Source organism: Pan troglodytes, chromosome 7, assembly GCF_028858775.2.
Source record: "Pan troglodytes isolate AG18354 chromosome 7, NHGRI_mPanTro3-v2.0_pri, whole genome shotgun sequence".
Lineage (NCBI taxonomy): Eukaryota > Metazoa > Chordata > Mammalia > Primates > Hominidae > Pan > Pan troglodytes.
The window spans coordinates 133,192,525-133,205,404 of NC_072405.2; the positions used below are offsets into that span (position 1 = coordinate 133,192,525).

The 12,880-nt window shown below is 49.0% G+C and overlaps 1 protein-coding gene across 8 annotated transcripts in view; it reads left to right on the forward strand.

Annotated features, from left to right (window-relative positions):
- The window catches only part of ZHX2 (zinc fingers and homeoboxes 2), a 195,815-nt gene that overhangs the window by 76,840 nt on the left and 106,095 nt on the right, over positions 1-12,880 (forward strand). For 4 of the 8 annotated variants that reach the window (XM_054656985.2, XM_519932.8, XM_054656986.2 and 1 more), the window contains exon 2: positions 6,944-7,006. The gene's annotated coding sequence lies outside the window, so the exon portion shown is untranslated. Of the gene's footprint in view, positions 1-38; positions 361-6,943; positions 7,007-12,880 lie in introns of all 8 variants that reach the window. The other 4 variants (XM_063816537.1, XM_009455850.5, XM_063816538.1 and 1 more) reach the window with 2 other exon arrangements.

Sequence of the window (12,880 nt, forward strand, 5' to 3'; positions counted from 1 at the left end):
CCAATCTTAAGGGAGCTGTGTATTTCTCTCACAAACAGGAGCCGTAATCAAAGGTGTATTCATCCCTCTCACATCTGCCAGCAGCCGTGTTGGAGCCAGAGTTCCCTGACGCCTGGCAGGAGGAGCACAGGCCAGGTACCTGGGAGAATGTTTCCCTCAACGAATCAGATCGCCCTATGGTGGCCCTTCTAAAGATCGCAGGGTGCCTGGTGGTGCTTCTCAGATTGCTGGGGGATCTGAAAGGGGCCCGGAGGTGAAAAGGACACATCCTTCCATCTTATAAATACTTTTGAGGGCCACCATGTTCCAGGAACCGCAGACACAGAATCCAACTCTTCAGTGGCTTCCCAACACACACAGGTAAAGACAGAACTTCTTGAAAGGACTTCAAACCCTGGGAAGATCTGGCTCTGCTCTTTCTCTGGCCTTCTCGGCTCCAGCCACCCCGACAGCTGCCAGTCTCTGGGGTCCACTGTGCCCCTCCCGCCACGGCCCACACATGCCCTTCGCCGCTCATTCAGCTTTTCTTCCTCTCCCTGCCTGGTGTGCGCTGCCTGTCCTCCAGGTCTCGCTGCAATCTGCTTTATCCTCCTATGCCTCTCTGTGCAATCTTGCCACATTGCACAGTGCTTCAGTTAGCGCAATAATGTCATTGAAGTCTTTAACTCTAGCCTGACTCTAAGGCCAGGGTTCACCTAATCTCCCCATAGCCTGGCCCCTAGTCAAAGCCCCATAAAGAGTTGTTGAAAGAATGAAGAGACATCAGTGAGCAAAATAGACGCTGCCCTTGGCAAGTGACACTGTCACAAACAGAAAAAAAAAAAAAAAATAGATGCTGCCCTTCCCAATGCCGGACACATACATCTTCCTAGAGTGTCAGTTGTCAAATTGTACTTGACAACTTTGAGGGAGAAATATTTTGAAACAAATATGGGTCAATTCTAGAGTTGAATTCAGTATTCTCGTAAATGTCCAAGATATCAAGCTGCATCTACCCACCCCAGGGCAGCTGGGAACACAGGCTCTTCTGTACTCTTGGGGAATCTCAGTTGAAGTTAGGTTGTGGCTGGAGGGAGAGATGGCCCAGTTTTCCACAACTCCAGTTACATAGCCAACGCTGAAGATGCATTGTGGGGAAGAAATGGAATGATGATTCAGTCAGGCCTGAGTTCAAACCTCCATGTTGAACTTTCTACTCTTATGACTCTGGGCAACTTTTTTAATCTCGCAGGTTCAGGTTTACCATCTGTAGAATGGGTATGTGAATGCCTGCACTTCACAGTTGCTGTAAAAAAGGGAGATAAGGTTTAAGACCCACCCCAGAGCCTCCTGGAACAGAGCCATGTGCTCCGGAAGTGGTGGCTGTTATGTGAGCAATTTTGCAGATGAGCAAATGACATATGCGTTTTATTCCATACGACCAGCATTTTCCGCCCTTCTGAATGAAAGGCTACTGTTAGGGACCAAGGTGAAATATTGCCTGGAACAAAGACAGGTCACTGAAGACTGCATTTCTGGCTTGTGGAGTGAGGGCCGAGCTCGGGCTCCACGGAAGCCGCTTGTCGCTTTCCACCTTTTTTGAGCTTGACCTTGCTCTTATTTCTGGTCTGGGCTGGCTCCAGCCAGGGTTGGCTTCTCTGTCTCCCTCGTGTGCTCCCTGGCTGCACTTACGCCTTTCCCTCAGTTTGATGCTATCACCTTAGGACATCATGGCCTTTTTACTAGACCTGGAGCTTCTTACTCATCTTCTGAATGTTTGCTGAATAAGAAGCGGAATGGGATGAACTTCGTAAGAGGGAGTGACCCTCAGGGAGGGCATTTCTCTTCTACAGGCCTTTAAAGTTGCTTCCCTGGTTCGCCCCCTTCTGGTGCCTGGCACAGGCTTAAACTAGGCCAAAAGGGAATATGCGAGGACTCATGGGGAAAATGCCACTGGCTTATTTTTCCTTATTGTGATTTTCTCCATATGACCAGTAATTTCTGGCAAAAGGAGTCCTGAGCCAGTAAGGTTGGAAATGTGTGTGCCGGTAGAGCTCAGAGGGCACTAAAAAGCCCTGTGATTCAGGTTAACTCCTTTTCTCCTTTTTTTTTTCTTTCTTTTCTTTCTTTCTTTTTTTTTTTTTTTTTGAGACAGAATCTCACTCTGTTGGCTAGGCTGGAGTGCAGTGGCACGATCTTGGCTCACTGCAACCTCCATCTCCCAGGCTCAAGCAATTCTCCTGCCTCAGCCTCCCCAGTAGCTGGGATTACACACATGTGCCACCACACCCAGCTAATTTTTGTATTTTTAGTAGAGACAGGATTTCACCATGTTGGCCAGGCTGGTCTCAAACTCCTGACCTCAGGTAATCTGCCCACCTTGGCCTCCCAAAGTGCTGGGATTACAGGCATGAGCCACCACGCCCAGCCCAATTCAGGTTAACTCCTAATGAGAGCCGCTGCCTTCCACGTGCAGGAACAGAAGGCTCCACTCGGCGTGCACTGTGGCCTTGGATTCCCCTCCACAACCCAAGGAGGCAGCTCTGGTTAGAGCCCTGCCCAGCTGAGGAGGAAACCAAGGTCCCAGAAGAGAAGTGATTGGCATAAGGACACAGAACACGTGTGTGAGAGAAGCGGGACCAGACTTGGCCCTGCAAGACTAGCGCTCCTTCCAGCATGCTGCTTAGGATCTACTGGGGTCTAGCGGGGTGATGGTGCAGTACTGGGTTCAAGGATAAATGGAGAAAACAGAACTCATTAAGTGAGAGTCCCAGCTCTGAGAATAATTCACTGTGCAGCCCCAGCCAAGTCACTCTGCCCTTGTGTACTCCAGTTGCTGCCTAGTCAGTTGAGGATAATAACGGGTATTGTCAATAACAAGAACAGCTAACACCTGCTCACACTCTTCTAAGCACTTTATATGTATCACCTCCCTCAATCCTGGAGGGGAAGGCGGCATTAATTAGGGTAAGAGTGAGGCAGATCATTTGAGAGAGGGACTAGCGTGGTTATGTGGCTGTGGAGCATGATGGGTTCAAGAAAGGAGAAGAAGGCAGTGAGCCAGGAACAGTGGGGGGATTGAAGGAGGGGAGGGGAGTGGGGAGAGATGAGCAGGCACCAGCCTCACAGAGCTACAGAGGCCATGGGGTGGGGAGCGTGATCTTTGCCCTGACACAGGTGAGGAGCCTGTTAGCTGTCCCTGTCTTGCACCCCTTCTTTATACATTGTACCTTCTCCCACTCAGTCTATTATTTGTCTTTCCCCTTTTTTATGCCATGAGTTTCTTAATGGTAGGGACTGGGTTTTATTTATTTATGTCTATCTGGTGCATAGCACAGAATCAGATATATATGGGTACCCAATGAATTATTGTTAGATATTTAATATGCTCAACATTTAATATTAACATGTTCAATGTCTAATAACTATATGTATATTTAAGTTCTATAATGACATTAGTACCTGTATCAGTCCATTTTCACACTGCTATAAAGAACTGCCTAAGATTGGGTCATTTATAAAGGAAAAGGGTTTAATTGACTCACAGTTCAGCATGGCTGGGGAGGCCTCAGGAAATTTACAATCATGGTGGAAGGGGAAGCAAGGCATCTTCTTCACAAGGCAGCAGGAAGGAGACGCACTGAGCGAAGGGGGAAGAGCTCCTTATGAAACCATCAGATCTCGTGAGAACTCACTCACTATCATGAGAACAGCATGGGGAAAACCACGCTCATGATTCAATTACTTCCACCTGGTCTCTCCCTTGACACATGGGGATTGTGGAGATTACAATTCAAGATGAGATTTGGGTGGGGACAGAAAGCCTAACCATATCAGTACCTATAATGTAACTTGCATTATGCAAGCATTTCTGCTACTAAATGATATATGCATTTCTTTAAATCCTTGCATTCTGAAAAATTCAAAAATCACAGAGATTTGGGAGACAATAAGATTGCAGCGCACAATTCACAATTCATGCAACTCTTTAACAAACCACAATCCTAGTGATGATTATAGCACAGTTAAAATGGCATGCTAAATTTTGAATTAAAAATACATTAGTAACTTTAGGACCTGAGTAACCATAGGGCTATATTTTACAAACCAAAAGGGGAACTTGAAGGCAAGTGGCTAGAGAAGGTTTGAGGCAGCCGAGTTATGGAGGCAGGAGCGGACAGATCTTCATCAGAAGTTACAGGTACAAGAGCAGTTGCAGGCTTTGCTGAAATATATCAGAGAGGGCCAGGCGTGGTGGCTCACACCTGTAATCCCAGCACTTTGGGAGGCTGAGGCAAGCGGATCATGAGGTCGGAGATCGAGGCCATCCTGGTCAACATGGTGAAACCCGATCTCTACTAAAAATACAAAAATTAGCCGGGCATGGCAGTGCATGCCTGTAGTCCCAGCTACTCGGGAGGCTGAGGCAGGAAAATTGCTTGAACCCGGGAGGCGGAGGTTGCAGTGAACCGAGATCATGCCACTGCACTCCAGCCTGGAGACAGAGCAAGACTTCGTCTCAAAAAAAAAAAAAAAAAAAAAGCACTATCAGAGAGGAGTGGTCTAACATGGCCTTTGCACAAATATCAGGGAGAAGTGAGCAACAAACTCTTCTAAGACAGCACATGGCCACACTGAGCCAAGAGGAAGAACGTGGAGTGAGCGGGTATCATGGACAGCATGGAGTCATCTGTTGCTTACTACACTCAGCTGTGTCAGGGATCTTTGCATCCAGCTGCTTTTACTTGGTGAAGCAAAACATTAATGTGCTGGGAACATTTGCCTGAGAGCCAATACTACTTCCACATTTTATGGACATCATTCCACTGTATATCTTAACTTAGCTGAACTGTCTTATGGAAGCAAGTGCAGTAGAACGAATGATGTCTGATATAACATAATGACTCACTGATAAGTCAAGAATGCCAGTTGTCTAGTTTACATTGAGAAAAGTACTGGTCATGCACCCTGCATGGGTTGTGGACTGTTTTCCTCTTGGTCTGTGAGTCTATTTAGTAAATTCACCTTACAAGCAGAGTGTGGAGCAAGAGCATATGGAGTTGGGAGATGCTAATTTAGAGTATCGTAAATCTATGCTGTGATGTCCCCCTCCTCATCAGGAGCAGCTAGACTATACTGGTTGTACCTCTGGGCTTGGAGTCAGAGGATAGTCACCCCAGCCTGTCTGATAACTGTGTGACCTCAGGAAAGTCAATTAACCTCTCTGTTTTCCCAACTGCAAAATAGAGCTAGTGACATGCCCCTTAAAAAGTAAGGAGCTGATTAGCTGGTGGATAAAAAGCTCTTTCTAAGCTATGAAGGACTTTGGAGAGTATTGTTCTTCTCACAGGTCAGTGCCTGGAATGCTCAGGTTAGCTTGTCTCCTGGGGCGCCTCCTCCCGCCGGATGGTTAGTTCTAAAGGGCAGTGGACAAAAGCGCTCAACTTACTGGAATCAAAATAAATTAATCACTGGGATTAACTGCAGAAGCTCGAATTCCCCTGCAGGAAGGAGGCCCAGAGGAACCTTCAACTGGGGAATTTTGCTGGCCTTTGACAAAACTGAGGAGGAGGGAAGCCTGTGGCCAGTATTCAGTGCCTCCCTCCCTGAGTGCTCTGCCCGATACCCGAGGCCACCACTCACCTCCAGGACTCCAGTCACCCACCACCCGTGGCTAGGACCCCTCCCTCAGCCACTCCCACAAAGCCAGGTCTGACTGCTCCTTCCCCCAGATAGTGCAGTGGAAGGGAACACAGGCTTTGGAACCACGTGAACGTGGCTTTGGATCAGCCCGACCACTCACCAGGTCCACAGCCATGGTGGCAAGTTGTCATTTTTGGAGCCGGTTTCCCCACGTGGAGAATGGGCTGCAACTTCCTTCCTTCCGTGATTAAGAGAATGATACCCCAGCGCTTTGCAAACTTTTAACCTGCCCAGGAATCACCTGAAGGTCTTGTTAAAATACAGGCTGCTCCCATACCGTAGGGCTTGGTGGGGCCTGGGACTGTGTGTGTGCAGCAAGCTCCCAGCCGGTACGATTGCACCCTTGAATAGTAATACCCCAGGTCAGGTGTGCGAGGGGCCTGGCGCGTGGTAAGTACTCAGTCAACAGATCTGCCACCTGAAAGTTTTCTTTCCCCCAGCCAAAAGCTTCTCCTTTGAAAACAGGAATGGATGAAAAGAGAAAGCTCTGCCCACCTCAGAATTCTCAGGGAAACAAGAAAAAACAAGTTTGGCTTTCAAGGCGGGCTGGGCGTGGGGAGTGAGAACGGTGTGCCCTCCGCGGCAGCTCCCTGGCTCGGTGGCTGCTCCGTGCACATGTGCGCCGCAGGTGGCCTCTGCCCTGCGTGGTTAAACCTCTAGGGCTCAGGCCCCAACTTGCCGTGCTGTGAACACATCCTCAGAACCGGGCACATGCCTTTTTCTTGCGGCTACAGCTCTCCCGAGGAATTTTCAAAGCACACGGGGTTCGCTTGGCAGGAGTCTCCCAGGATATAAATACGCTTTGGGGGCTTTTGTTTTAAGGACTGCAGTATCTTTTCGACTTGAGGCCTGAGCACAGAGCTTTCCCCCTTCGCCCTCACCAAAATGCAACCATGAAGGGCCGCTGCCAGGAAGACTCAAGGGGACTCTGAGTGAGGTTAAAGAGAGGCCTCCCGCACCCCTACACCCGCCGATTTTGCCTTTCATTTCGCTCTTCTAGAAAGCCTGCTTCTCCACAAGCTGCTGACTCATCCAGGGCTAGGGTCTTTTTTTTTTTTTTTTCTTTTTTTCTTTCTCAGAATCGCCACAAAGCCCAGAGATTTTGAGGTTGGTTTAATGAGCGGCTCAGTCCTCACCATTTCCTTTTCATTCATCTTCCCCACCTCCATCCCAGTCCCCCATTGACTCCATCCTGCTAGAAAAGAGATGGACACCCAATTGCTCTGCCCTGCTTTTGATACTGAGTTTCTGTCCCCTGTAGGTCTGGATGTACCGACTGCTTTTGGAATAAAAAGATTCCCAGGATGTGAGCAACACGGGACCGGTGAGTACTGTCGCGTTTGGCAGTTGTGGGGCCTAGGCTGGATTTCAACAAGGGAAAGGAGAGGGATGGGAGGGGCAGGGGCAGCTGAGCTCTGGAAGCTCTGAAACTGTATTTCCATGCACGTGTGCCTGGAAACAGCACAGGGCCCAGAATCTAGGTGTGAGTCCCTTGGAATCCACTGGGTTCCTGCCAATGCCTCCCCAGGAGCACTGGAGCCTGCAGGTAGCTGAACTGTCCTCCCTCTGCTCTGATGACAGCAGCCCAGACTCACCATCCAGAGGGCATGTGCTCAGAAGTGTTTCCAGTAAACCTCTAGCCAGGGCTAGGGAGATATTCTTAGAGCAGAGAGGGAGCTATCTGGCTCACACCATTTGGGAAACCATGGCCCTGAGGAGACAGTGCTAAAGTGAGGCAGGAAAGCCACCTTCGCACATTTGAAAAACTGTCATGAGCAGGGCAGAGGTGGGCGGCTGTTGACTCCACCTAAGGAAACATTCCTAACAGAAGAGCTATGCAAGAGTGCAATAGGAAACTTGGGAAGTAGAGTGAGTTCCCTGTTGCTGGCAGAATTCAAGCAGAGGCTGGAGAAATGTCTGTGGGACACTTCGAAGCGGAGAGTGCAATGTTTTACAGACCCTGTTCCCTGGTGATCTAGAATGCTGTGAGGGACAGGCAGTGGGAGGAGGGAGGGAGTGTAGGGAAAGTCTGAATGAGGGAAGCTTTTGAACTCGTGCCTGCAAATGCTCAGCATTGCCTCCGTTTTAGGTGCAGGTTCTCCTGTAAAACTGTTTGGAAGCCACCAGATGAAATGACCCTCAGGTCTCTCCTACGTTGTTGCCCATTGGCTGGCTGTACCTGAGCTAATGCCAGACAATGCACATATCATAGACATGAGCCCAAACACCTGCTGTATGTGGTCCAGGGGGCAACTCTCAAAGCATGATGAGAGTTTTGCTCAGAGGCTCTGGGGAGCCTATCTCATGCCAGAACCACCAAAAGAGTTACTGGCTAGTCATGTCATCAAGGGACTCGGCCCAAGATCCAGACCACATAGACAAGAGGAAAAGGCATGGGGGAACAGGTGGCAAGACTCACCCACCCCCCCACTCCCCAGGGCCCCAGAGAAGGCAAAAGCGGGTGTGGTCCAGGCAGGTGGCTTGGCTTCAGCTTCACCTGGAATCGTGGGCTCTTGGGCAGGGGCAGTAACACATACTCCAGTGGCCAAAACCTGGCCCACTGAGCGTGAGAAAAATTGCACTCCAGACACAAATGGGGAAGTTACGCAGGAGGGACACCCGTTGCTCTTGGGAGGGTCTGAATAATGAGCACACGGGTTCCTTTGTGCTTTGTAACTGGGTCTTCTTCCCCTGGGGTCTGGGTCAGCTGCAACAGTAAATATTTACCAAGGGCCCCTGAGGGCAGGGCTCTGTGGGAGGCCAGAGATGGTGTTTTTCTTTAAGAAACTGACAGCCTGGATGAGAATCGAGTTTGACAGTGGTTGTGCACAGGCTGTATATTCAGCTGAGCCCTGTTTGCTGTCGGGGGGCTGGGGAAAGGAGGGAGAGGAGAGGACTGAACTGTGACTTGGCAAGTCTTTTTTTTTTTTTTTTTTTTGAGACAGAGTCTTGCTCTGTCGCCCAGGCTGGAGTGCAGTGGCGCGATCTCTGCTCACTGCAAGTTCCGCCTCCCGGGTTCATGCCATTCTCCTGCCTCAGCCTCCCGAGTAGCTGGAACTACAGGTGCCCACCACCACCCAGCTAATTTTTTGTATTTTTAGTAGAGATGGGGTTTCACCATGTTAGCCAGGATGGTCTTGATCTCCTGACCTCATGATCCGCCCGCCTCAGCCTTCCAAAGTGCTGGGATTACAGGCGTGAGCCACCGCGCCTGGCCAACTTAGCAAGTCTTTAAGCAGGACTTGAGCTTTGAGGACAGGTGCTGTGTGCTTGCATTCATAGAACCTGGCACGTAGTAGGTGCTCAGTAAATTATTGTCAAATATAGTGATGAGGAGGCAGCCCAGGGAGGCAATGTCTGTGGTTCAGAGAATGGCCCCTGGAGTCAGAATGCCAGATTCCCATCCCAGCCCTTCCACTAGCTGTGGGGCCTCAAGCGTCAGTCTCCTCCTAAGATGGAGATAGTGATAGTTCGATTTAATGAGTTAATTCACATGAAGCTGCTGGGATATAGTAAGTGCTCAATAAATATTAATCCTTATTCTTATTCTGGATGTGAGACATGAACCCAGGTTAAGACCCAGTGATGGGACAGGAAAAAGTAGTGTAGGTTGGAGGACACAGCACTGGGCTGGGAGTCAGAAGCCCTGGCATAGCTGCAGGGCAGGGTCAAGGAAGCAATCCCCACCGGTTAGCACATCCTCTAAGCTGGAGATGCTGTGGAAGGCTGTCAGGGTGGCACTGTTTTTCCTCCTGGCTCCCTCTGGTCCCTCCTGGTTGAAAGCGGAGGTGGCTCTGCTATTTATTCCTAGCTGTGGGCCTCCTGGAGAGTGGTGTGACCTCTCAGAGCACCCCTTTTTCCCAGTGAATGGGGACACCCTTACTATCCTCCTTCCCTCCTGGAAGTAGTCGTGAAGACTGAGAAACACCAGCACAAAAGAAAGATTCCATTGATACAGATGGAGAATCATTTAGGACCCCAGCTTGGGTAGTGTGGTCTCAAGCCACACAGTTCCCTGTTCCTTCCCCAGTGAGGTCTGGCTGTCTCCATGGCTGGAAGACAAACAGCGTGTCACCAGATTCCCATAGTGATAATTCACTTTGCAAAAGGCACTCTCCCCCACCCCAGGATTTGGAGCATATTTCAGATAAAAATTGCATTCGCCTGAAACACTTGTCAGGTTTACATTTCTTATGTGAGTGGTAGACCTGGAGTTACAGAATGAGCTTGCTTAGTGCCCTGCCTTTGGCTCCCTCACCCCATCTCACCCAGACCTTAGTGGATAGCAGGATTGTAATGTAAGCCAAAATTGTATATGACACAAACACAGCGCCTGTGCCTAGGGGATCTAAAACTATTCTAAATTCCTTTTCCCATCAACCCCCCTGACATCTGCCAGGTGGCCACAGCCTCACTTCCAATTTGGGTGGGAAGACGGATGACATGAGGGGATCAATTGGTCATGGCTGCCAGGGGCACTATGCTGAGAAGTGTGTCGAGGCATATCCAGGAAAGAGTATGCTGCAGTGGATTACTGATGTCTGCTGAGGAGGCAAGAAGAACTGTAGCATTCCTGCCACTTTTTGGCATCTCTAGACAAAATAATTTCTTTATTTTTTATTTTTTATTTTTGAGACAGAGTCTCGCTCTGCCACCCAGGCTGGAGTGTGGTGACACGATCTCAGCTCACTGCAACCTCCATCTCCTGGGCTTGAACAATTCTCTTGCCTCAGCTTCCCAAGTAGCTGGGATTACAGGTGCCTGCCACCATGCCCAGCTATTTTTTTTTTTTTTTTTGTATTTTTAGTAGAGACAGGGTTTCACCATGTTGGCCAGGCTGGTCTCGAACCCCTGGACCTCAAGTGATCCGCCCACCCCAGCCTCCCAAGGTGCTGGGGTTACAGGCATGAGCTACTGCACCCAGCCCCTAGACAAAACAATTTCTAAGTCTACCTTCCTGCATCCTACTTTGTGGTCTTATATCAGCAACCTTGTTTTATATCAGAGGGACAAGGAGTAGTCAAACCTCATTAATCCGGACCACTTTAGGAGCAACCCAAGTGAGTGAAAAGTCTTCAGCCCAGGGTGTTTCCTGCAGGCAGGTGAGCCTTCTTACCATTCAGTCCACAGACTCAGCTCAGCCCAGCTCACCAACTGGTGCTAACGCAGGAGCCACAGGACCTGTGCTTAGCAGGTCTGACCACATGGCTGAATGCACCTGACCTGTACTTTTAGGCCACTTACTCTCTTTGCATGCTTAGGAATAAATACCACTGAAACTCTAACAGAAGCAGTGTGTTTTTTGAATAGAAAAACATTCAATGGGCAGCTTTGCTTCTATTTCAAATTGCCAGGGAATTTGAATTAGAGAAACTTTGTACTAGCTGGGAATAAGCTGTTTTTCCAGAGTTATATGCAGAAAATGAGACAAAATAGTCCAGAACTAGGTTTCCCCTGAGTTTCCTGATCTGTAAAATGGGGAAATAATACATCTCACAGGGTTATTTGGGAGAGTAAATGAGATAAAATGTGGAAGAGACGTAGCGTGCAAACTCGCTCACAAAAGATGGTCAAGAAATGCTATTTCTTTTCCCCCGTACCACCTCCCATCTATCTTCACACTGAAAGCATAGCTTTTTTCTTGCAATATGTTCAAGAAATGATGTTACAGATAGATTTTTTTAAAATAGCATCATACTTTTCAAATGACTCCTGTTAGTTTTTCAGAGGCTCTTCCTTTTTATTGCTGATGATCCTTCAATGGGAAATGTCCACTTAATTCTTCAGCCTGAGTTCCTCTGCTCTGGTCTTCTGGGTGGAATAGCTCCAAGGGTCCTGACATGCATGTGGACGAATGTCTTTGTGACACGATTGAGCCTTTTAGCGGGTTTCTCTAGTACAGACTGAGTCATACGGTGATTCGGCTATTCCACATCTTTCCTTCAACACAGCAAGTGTCCACACCTGAATTCCATTCCCATTGTCGGGAGATTTAGGACAGGAAGGGTGATCTAATGCCAAACTGACACCAACCATGTGTCAGAAGGATGGGCTTTACTTGTTAATAACGGGTAAGAAGTTTGCAATGAAAATCTTCTTTCATCTTTAGTCTCTGAGAATCTTCAGGAGAAAGATTAAGTTAACACTTAAAAAAAGAAAAATCAAGGCCGGGCACAGAGGCTCACACCTATAATCTCAGCACTTTGGGAGGCTGAGACGGGAAGATCACCTGAACCCAAGAGTTTGAGACCAGCCTGGGCAGCATAGGGAGACCCTGTCTCTACAAAATATGCTTTAAAAAATAGCCAGACAAACACGGTGAAACCCCGTCTCTACTAAAAATACAAAAAATTAGCCGGGCATGGTGGCGGGCACCTGTAGTCCCAGCTACTTGGGAGGCTGAGGCAGGAGAATGGCGAGAACCCAGGAGGCGGAGCTTACAGTGAGCCAAGATCGCGCCACTGCACTCCAGCCTGGGCGGCAGAGCAAGACTCCGTCTCAAAAAAAAAAAAAAAAAAAAATAGCCAGTCATGGCAGGGCTCACCTATGGTCAGGAGGCTGAGGCAGGAGGATTGCATGAGACAAGAAGATCAAGGTTGCCCTGAGCTACGATCACACCACTGCACTTCAGCCTGGGCAACAGTGAGACCCTATATTGGAAAAGAAGAAAAATCAAGACTAATGAAATCTATGCGAAGCAGGGAGAGGGACCTGCATGGCTGGAGGAGCAGCACCCCTGATCACAGAAGCTGAGACTCATTAGGACTCCTGGGTTATTGAGTGAGAGCTGGGGCTCTAAGGCAGACAACAGACAAGTGCACCTTTATTCCAGCCACCTTGAGCATCAGCCCCCAGTCCTCTCTGGCCTGCAACCTGGTGAGCTGGGCTGCACAACCCTCCTCTTCTCTCTTGTCCTCTCCCCTGAGGCCTAGAGCAGAACTTCTCCGCAGCCTGTGCTCTGCCCTTACCTGAGGAGCTACCTACCTCCTTCCCAGGAGAAAGGGTGGCCAGTGGTCTTCCAAGGCTCCATGCGCAGGGCAGAAGGAGGAATGTAACCCTATCCCACCCTCCCATTCTCCGTAGTGTGGCTGCCCTGTGGTGTATCCCTCTCCTCATCCTTTTTTGGGTTTTTTTTGTTTGTTTTTTGAGACAAAGTTTCGCTTTTGTCGCCCAGGCTGGAGTGCAGTGCCGCGATCTC